The sequence below is a fragment of the Trichosurus vulpecula genome, chromosome 1 (genome assembly GCF_011100635.1).
Source record: "Trichosurus vulpecula isolate mTriVul1 chromosome 1, mTriVul1.pri, whole genome shotgun sequence".
In the NCBI taxonomy this organism is placed as follows: Eukaryota; Metazoa; Chordata; class Mammalia; order Diprotodontia; family Phalangeridae; genus Trichosurus; species Trichosurus vulpecula.
The window spans coordinates 195,307,816-195,317,443 of NC_050573.1; the positions used below are offsets into that span (position 1 = coordinate 195,307,816).

Consider the following 9,628-nt stretch of genomic DNA (forward strand, 5'->3'; position numbering starts at 1 on the left):
GTGATCTTATCTGATCCTTACAACAGCCCTGTTAGGCAGGGTAAAAGGCAGGAGATAGGGAAGAGTTTTATTATTAATAATATTATTATCCCCAATATTGTTATTATTATAATTATTATTATTATCCCTTTCTACAGATGAAGAAACTGAGGCTAAAAAAGGCAGTGACTTGCCCAGGGTCACAGAGCTAAGTAAGAATCTGAAGGAGGATTCGACTTGAGATCTTCCTGACTCCAAGTCAAGCCCTCTATGCCACATAAAAAGGCAAATAAACTATATTCTCAGGTACTGGAAGAGAAGACTATTAGGCCACTGTCAGTGATATCAGAAAGAAGAGAGATAAATGGGAGAGATACCACAAAACTGAAGAAGGGCAAAATGTCCCAATTTTTCTTTTTTAAGACACGAAAAGAACAATGTCCGAGAGTTAGATGCCAGCAAGCTTGGCTTTTTGATTGTTAGGAAAATTCTAGAACAAGTCATTACGAAGGAATGCTTAGTAAACATCTAGCAAGGGAAACAGCAATTCCGAAGAGCCGACAGAGCTTCATTGATGATTATATTTCTCTTTTTCATTGGGTTTGTTAAGTGGGTCAATCGGGAAAATGTTACAGATACTATTTACCTAAATTTCAGCAAAATCTTTGATGAGTATCTCGTATAATCCCTGTAGAAAAGATGGAGAGATGTGGACTAAACAATATAATTGGATAGATTTAGCTTCAGTATAACGTTAGCAGATCTGTGGAATATCCCAGGGACCTCTGCTTGGTCTTGTATTGTTTAAAATTCTTATCAATAACCTTGAAAAAGGTATAGATGGGGGTGAAGGGAAGGAAATAAGCATTTATTATAAGCACTTACTATGTGCTTTATAAATATTATTTCATTTGATGATCATATCAACCCTGGCAGGTAGGTGTTATTATTTATAGTTGAGAAAATTAAGGCAGACAGGTTAAGTATTTTGCCCAGGGTTCCATGGCTAGCAGGTGTCTGAGGCAGTATTAAACTCAAGTCTTCCTGACTCTAGACCTAGCACTCTATTCAATGTGCTAACTCATTGCCAAATTTACAAAATGTCCATATGACACGAAGCTGGGAGAGACGGACAACAAGAATATTGGATGACAATCAACATGTGGGATGACAGTTGGGACCCAAAGAAATCTTAAAAGTTTAGCAGATTGGGCTGAATCTATCAACATGGAATTCAGTATGGACAGATGTAAAGTTGTACACTTCTTTTCAAAAAATCAGCTTCACAGGTATAGGATGGGTGTGGCATGCTAAGATAGCAGTATGTCTGAAAAAGATCTGAGGGTATCAAGCTCAATCTGAGTCAGCAAGGTTGATGAGGCAAGCAAAAGGAAAAAAAAGGTAATGCAATTTGGACTGCATTAAGAAAGGCATTGCTTCCAGGAATAAGGAAGAACCTCTATATTCTGCCCTAGCCAGAGCATATCTGGAATATTATGTTAAGTTCCAGATGTCACAGTTTAAGAAGGATATTGATCAACTAAAAAGTATATAGAAGGGCTCAACCTAGATGGTGAAGGGTCTTGAAAGGTCAATGTCTTATGACAAGAGATGAAAATATTTGGTTTGGTTTTTTTGTTTGTTTGTTTCTGCTTGGAGAAGAGAAACCTCGGAAGGACGTGGTAGCTATTCTGGAATCTGAAGGGTTTTCAGGTAGAATAGAAATTAGTTTCAGTCAGTTTGACCCCAAAGACAGAATCAGGAGCAATGGATAGAATTTTCAAAGAGACAAATGTAGATTTGATGTCATATCAAACTTCTAACAATTCAAGATGTCCAAAAGTGCAATGGTGCCTTGACAGGTGGTATTGGAGGTCTTCAAGCAGAGGCTGAATGAACCTATATCAGGTATGTAATATTATGAAGAGCCTCCTCTCCCTGACAAATCAATTTACCCTGAACACTAAATTTCCTAATTATAACTCTATTCTCAGGATCCTTTTGAGATAGGTCAGATAAATTTATTCCCATTTTACAGATGTAGTTACTGAGGCACAGAGAAGTTAAGCAACTTGCCCAAGCTCACACAGCATACCAACAGGAGAGTCTGGATTAGAACACATCTCTTTATTTTTCAGTCTAATCCTTTCTCCACTAGACCACCCAGAATCCCCTCTCATCGCATGTTCAAGTAGGTTCAAATCACCACAGGAAATCAACCAGATAAATGTGTCATCAAGCACAGCTCAACACATCCGAAGCATTTGATGTCCCAATTTCAGCAGAAATGTGTTTTTTTTTTAAATATAAATATCTTAGCTTGATCATGAAAGAAATGGGGAGTGTCTCTGGAGAAATCCTCCTTACTCATGCCTCCTGCTCAGACAGAATGAGTTCAGCTGTTTGCCTGCTCCCCTGCTTGGTAGAGAAGAAAAGAAACTTAGGAATATGCAAACAAACAGATTGTTTTGATTAATCTCTCTTTTTTTTTCTTTGCATATAGTTGTTTGCAGGACAAGAAAATATTGTCATCAGTCATCAGTGAAAACAATCACTAGCAGTGAGCAGTGCCAAAGCCAATATCATAGGAACATCTGCTGCATATAAGCCTAAGCCAACATTTCCTTTTAATGTCCTAATTATAGATATTATCATTGAAAATGATTCAGTAACAACTGTTGCGCTAATCTAATCTGAAGTTGCCACTTGCTGCTGCTGCTGCTGCTTACTGGGTCTGCCTGGGGTGATTATGATAGTAGAAAGAAGACAGACCATTGGGTTCAAAGAAATACAGAAAAGGATCAAGTCTGAGCACCTTCTAGGCCCTCAGCTTAGACTGGGTTGACTCCCCTAGGCTGTAATTTTCAGAACTCAATTCAACCAGAATATTTCCCAGGGAAGACGGATAGGAGGAAGGGGAGAAATGTGGCTTTAAGTAAAAGGGAAGGAATTTCTGGTTGAGAAAAATAATTTTTCACTGTGGTTTTACAAGAGAAAAGCAGCTTCTGATGTCCTGACTCTCTGTACCTCCCCCACCCCACTCCCAACTGTCCTATGGGCTCCCTAGTTCCTTTGACTAATTGTCATAGGACAGAGTCCCCCACCCCTCACCATTCCACTCACTATCCTGGAGGGTGTACCATTTGTCAAAGCTCTTCTTCGTACAATGGGATACTCACCTTAAGTCTGGACATATGCTGTATTCAATGAATCCTGAGACTATATTAGCCTGGAGGGAGGAGGGGAGCTCAGTGGTAGTAATCACACCCTTAAGTCATGTTAATCTTGCATTTTACTAAAACTGCCAGATCATTTTTTATAAGGATTACTATTTATTCATGACTCCCATTCTATACTTGCAAGGTTGATTTTTAAGGCAGGCAGCACAGTATAGTGGATAGAAAGTTGGCCTTGGAGTCAACAAAACTTGAGTTCACATATACTCATTTTGTTCCTCAGGCAAATTTCTAACATTCTAAATTGCAGATGAGCTATCAAACTGATATGATAATGGAGTTTCTTTAGTAGAGGTGCCCTATAAAATTGAAATCATAAGTCCAGTACAAAACAACAACCTTAATCTTATCCCATTCAGCCATTCTTTCTAGCCTAAGTTGGTAGTGTTTATGGAGCCTGACTCTGTCATTTGTTAACTATCTGTCCCAGTTTTGTGTCCTCTGCAAATCTGGTGAGTATGCAATCAATGCAAATCTTCTTTTAAAAAAATTCCATAAATTAACCCATTTATTGTTAGACTATGGGCTATAGATATTTGATAAGATTTTACTGGCTTTTCAATTCCTTCAGTCTTCTGATGGCAAATTTGACTGTGTAGGTCCATGCACCATCACCTACTGTTTTCATATAGGATCCACAATGCCAGATACCCACAGCCTGTCTCTTCATTTTAGTCTTGCCACAGAAGGAGCAGGTATACTTAGCATGCTGGCTAATTTCAATTTTCTTCACCATTTTTCTGAGCGATGCACCATAACGTGTTTCATATTTACGAATAATTCTGACCTTCTTGGTACATTTAGCCATGTTGCCAGTTCGGGGGCTGGAGCTCATAGAGACACAAGTCTTTAATAAGAATGTGAACAGCGCAGAGCTGAGGGATGATCCCAGGAGCACCTTCCTGGAGACTTCCCTCCAAATGACAACAATCCATTTTTCCTTATCATTCCACCAGTCCTGAACTTAAGTGTACTATAATCTAGCTCATATTTCTTTATCTTGTCCAAAAGAAAAGTGAGAGGGATATCGTCAAATGCTTTGCTGAAATAGAGATATAATTTATCAACAGCATTCCCCTGATCTATCAGTCTAGTAACCCTACCCAAAAAAGAAAATGAAGTTATTCTGTAAAGAACTTGTTTTTAATAAAGCCCATGCTGGCTCTTAGTGATCACTGCTTCCCTTTCTAAATACTTAGAAACCATCCTGTTAAGAAAGCATTCTGACTTTTTTCAAGGAATATAGATCAAGTCCGTTGGCTAAAGTTTTCAAACTCTTCTCTTTCCTTTTTTTGAAAACTGTAACAGTATTTGCCTTTCTTTAAACTTGTAACACCTCTTCGTTCTCCCACCATTGACTCTTCTTTCTCTCACCATTGATCCTTATTCTAATGCTTACACCATACTTCCCCATTCTAGTTGATTCCAAATTTCTTCACATGGTTAACATATATAGTATGTCTTAAGACAAGATACAACTTCACTCTGCTCTTTATCTGTTGTCCATGAGAGGCAGAGTAGCCTAGGGGATAGTGAGATGGCTTTGGAGTCAGGTAGCCCTAGGTTGTCTTGCCTCTGACACATACTGGTTGTGTGATGATGGGCAGGTCAATTAACTTTTCAGGTCCCCAGGCAAGTTTTCAAGACTCCAAGTTCCAAATGAGCAGCCAGGCTGTAGCTGGGGAAGAAGTTCCTACCCAAGGAATTCTTTATACCAGTGAAATCACAAGTCCAACCTACCCTACCGCCAAAATATTCCATTGTTGCTATATTTCAACCATGAGTGCCACCCTAAGTCTCCATGATACTTAGAAGGTAGCATTGATCTTTTTGCATTAGGATCTCTAACTCACCTTGTTTATTTTACATATTTTCTGCATTTGTCTATAGACATGTAAAGCCAGGAGTTTTATGGCTGGCTCGCTCTTTCCTCCTTGATAAAGTAGGTATAATCTTTGAACCTTGACCTCAAAGGTAGCTGCAAAGATCAAAGGAGACTATCTATACAAGAGTGTTTTGTAAATTATAAAACACAATACAAGTTCAGCATATCATCCTTATCATTCCTAGAGAACTGCAAATTAACTGTAGCCATAATTATGAAGCTGGTTAAGTTTTCATCAAGGACTCTGAACCTCCCTTTTCATAGAATTGCAGAATCTGAGAGTTGAAAGAGACTTTAGCTGCCAGCTAGTCCTACCCATTCTGGAAGCAATCCCCATGACAATATAGCTGACAAGTGGTCATTCACCTTGAAGATCTCCAAGGAATCCACTTTTGTACATCTCTAATTATTAGGAAGCTGTTTCCAGACATTGAACCTCATAAGCGTCCTCTTTGCAATTTCTACTCACTGCCTTCTGGGACCATGTGCCTTCTCCACATGACAACCTTATAAATAGTTGAAACCAGTGTAGCCCCTCTGACTCTTCTCTACTCCAGGCTAAACATGCTTGGTTCTTTTAACCAATCTGTTCCTTTAACCATTAGATTGCAAGCTCATTGAGGTCAGGGACTATCTTTTGTCTCTTTTAGTATCCCCAGTACTTAGTACAGTCCCTGGCTCATAGTAGAAGCTTAATAAATATTTATTGATTTGAATTGAATTGTCTCCCTTTTTTTCTTCTCTACCATCCTTTCCTCTTTCACCCTACCTAATTCGTTCAGGTACCCAAGCTCTCATGCTCTCCTCTTCCATCCTTCCAAACAAAATATTTTCTCCCGATAAGCATTCCATTTTCTGCAAAATAAAGTTCAAAATATTTTGCTTGGCATTCAAGGCCCTCCAAAATATGTCTACAATCTGCCTTTCCAACATTAACTTTAGTTAATTTAACATACCTTGGTGGAATTTGGTGTTAATTGTATTTTAATTTTCATCTCTACTGGTAAAGTAGAAAATTTTGTTTATAGGTTTTAAAAACGTAAGCCATGAACCTTGGGATGTGGGGTAGGGAAGCAAAAGCATTCCTGGATCCTGTAATAGGTGGGTGCTAACTCTACCTATTCATAAGACCACCTCTGACAATGGAAAGGCAAGCCCACTAGATCTTTCATCATTCCTTTAATAAAATAGGCACTGTGCTTATTTTTCAAGGACTGGGGCAAGAGGCTATTAATCTGATTATTCATATGCATCCAGAAAAGAATTCAGAGCAAGCACGGTTCCTAAAGTCCTTTCCTGCTCCAAGTTAATGATTCTTTGATTCTATGTTCCACTGCAGCATCAGACCTCAGCATCAGGGCGTATGGGAGGGAAACACTAGCATCCATACCACCATCGTGTCTTGATTGCACATGTATGTCAGTCTGCATCAAAGCAGATTGCTAGCTGGTCCTTTACACAATTGTAGCAATCTGCAAACAAGTGCTAATATGGCTAATGATATTGCTTCACAGGGTGGCTGTCTGCTTGCTTCAGTCACACCAGCATTTCAGCTTTGTGAAACTCTCAATTCAGACAATTATGAAAAAGCAAGCATTTGTTCAGATAAAAAGAGCTGTCAGGAAGAGGGCAGCTTGCAATTAGGTGGAGCATGTCACCACCAGGGGGTTGGCAGGCTTGGTTCATGTGCTGTAGAGCTAGAGATGACCTTTAACAGATGTAGATTTTCAGAATAAAACCCTCGAGACAGGAGCAGATAAATTAACCAGAGTGGTATTAGCTCTGCTATTTTTCCCATTCTTCTCTGCTTGGATAAGCATTTTCCATGCTCGGAAGGATCACTGTTAACATTTGTCAAGCACAAAAGCTAGCCTGCCCCATCAGTGACCTTGGATCTGAAGAGACCAGTGGTCAATTAATTCCAAATGAGTAAATAGAAAGGTAACATGTTGTGTGATGGATGGAGCCCTAGACTTGGACTCAGAAAGAGCTGAGTTCAAATCTCTCTTTTGAAACATAGTATCTGTGTGACCTTGGGAAAGTGACTTAACCTCTGTAGACCTCAGTTTCCTCACCTGTAAAATGAAGGGGTTGGAGCAGGTGGCATCAATGGTTTCTTCCATCTCCAAATCTATGATCCTATCATCTTTTACCACACCTGAGGTGTCCATGGTTGTCTATTCAGACTCTGGAGAAAAATAAATCCTAGGATACGCGTTCCCCCATAAATAGGATTTTATACAACCATCATCAGCCTCACCATGAAATCCCCATATCTTCACAGAAAATCCTAATAGGTTTTGCCCTAACTTGGGCTAAATGCCCATCCAAATAGACTGAGGAGTCTAACCTAAGAAGACTTAGATATTTAATGCCGCTAGGGCCCCAGTGATTAGCTCAGCGAAAGCTACCATCCAATGACAGTATGTGAGTTGTTTGCTAAGACATTTTAACCTCCCTATAGGAAATGGCATTGGCTATCAGAACCTGCTGATAAATGACAGACTCATAACATTAATAATTGCTGGTATTTGAGTAGCGATTTACGGATACAAAGGATTTTACATACATTGCCTCCCAATCACGTGAGGCAGGCGGCGCAAGTATTATCTCTGTTTTACAGAGGAGAAACTAAGGCTGAGGGATCCTAAATGGTGTGCCCAAGCGATATTGCCAGGCCTGGAACCCGGGTCTTTTGACTCCGTATTAAGCGCTCGTCAGTGTTGCTATCCAGGGAAACAGGGTAAAGGATTTGGAGTGGGGGGAGGGGTGCATCCGAATCTCAGTCCTGCCATTAACTCTCCGTGTGCCCTTGGACATGCTGCTTGACCTCTCTAGGACTTGATTTCCTCACCCATAAAATGAGGGGGCCTGACGCTATAACCTCTAAGGTCCCTTCCAGCTCTAAATTTGAAATCTCATCATACTGAAGTATGGCATTTAACATGGCTTTCATCACGTCGCTCCTCATCTCAAAAACTTTCAATGTCTCTCCATTATAGACAGAGTAAAGTTAAAATTCTTTACTAGGCTAATCGGGGCCCTCTACAATTAAGCCCAAATCTACTTTTTTTTTCTGCCTTATGTCTCATAACTCATTTCTAACTAGCACCCCACCTTTAGCTAGTTTCCCCCAATATTCTCTCTCTCCCCAAAACATCTTGAACTTTCCTGCCTCTAGGATTATGCTAACAACAGTCCCTTCTCCATGAATTCTCTCCACCCATGGAAATTCACCCCACTTTTCAAGCTTAAACCTCACCTCCTTCATGAAGCCTTCCCCAATGGCCATAATTAGAAAGCCTATTTCCCTTCTCTGAATTTCTTTGGCTCATTTTGTCTACGGGACAATATATCATCACACTGTTTGTCATTGTGACATTGGGCATTATGTCTCTGAGCCTCAGTTTCCACATCTGTAAAATAAAGAGATTGAAGTAACAGCTATGAAGGTGTAGTGGCAGGAGCCCTGGATTTGGAGTCAGAAGACCTGGGTTCGAATCTAGATTCTACCAACTCCTTGTATGACCTTGGGTAAGTCACTAGACCTCAGTTTTTTTATCTGTAAAATTATAAGATTGTATTAGTTGCAATTAAGTTTCCTTGCAGCCCTAATAGTCTTTGTTTTAGAGTCTATCATTCAGATGACACCATTTATTGCCTGGGAGATTTTTTGTGTATACAACTTATCTCCCTTACTAGAAGGTAAATGTCTGTTTATAAGCATCTGCATGCCTTTACTTGTAGTAGATGCTCAATGAATATTTACTGATTGCACGTTCAATAAATTACATTTAACAAACATTTGTTAAGTGCCCATTATGTTCAAGGTACTATGTTAGCTGTTGAAGGGATGCTAAAAAATATGAAAGGGCGCCTAACTTCCAGGAGCTTACAATCTAGTTGGGGTGGGGAGGTGGGAGGGGCGGGGTGGAGGGGGTGGGAGGAAGACATATAGGTCAATCGATCAATGGAAAAGCATTCATTAAGCATTTAACTATGTGCTAAACCCCACGTTAAGTGCTAGGAATAAAGAAAAAGCAAAAATAGTGACTGACATTAGGAGCTAACATAGCTAACAGGGTGGAAGGTAATGTGATGGATAAAAAGTTTGAGAGACACAGTTTCTGGGTAATTAATCATTTTATTAATCATTCTAGCATATAATTAATAAATGGGTCAATGACACTCTTGAATCCCAAAAACCCCTTGTGGAACCCACTCAATGCTTATGCGCCCTTGAAAGAATGGTGTTCCTGAGGGTGACAATTAACTCTGGTTAACATATAATGACTATTATAATGAGAGGTGGGGTTATTCTAATGAGCACCTGAGGGACATGACCGATCACTGGGTCTTGGTCAAAGAGACTTATCTATACCCATATCACCCTGTCTAGGGTAACCTAAACAAAAGGGGGAATCCACTTTTACCCAGACCTATCTGCCTACAACACAATGGGCCAGAATCCATCAATCCTTTTACCTTTCAATCAGATCTGAGTTTTTCAGGTGGATCAGTTTCACCC

The 9,628-nt window shown here is 39.8% G+C and overlaps 1 pseudogene; it reads right to left on the minus strand.

Moving 5' to 3' along the window:
- The window catches only part of LOC118835558, a 36,032-nt pseudogene extending 28,761 nt beyond the window's left edge, over positions 1–7,271 (minus strand).
- Between the last annotated feature and the right edge of the window lie 2,357 nt (positions 7,272–9,628).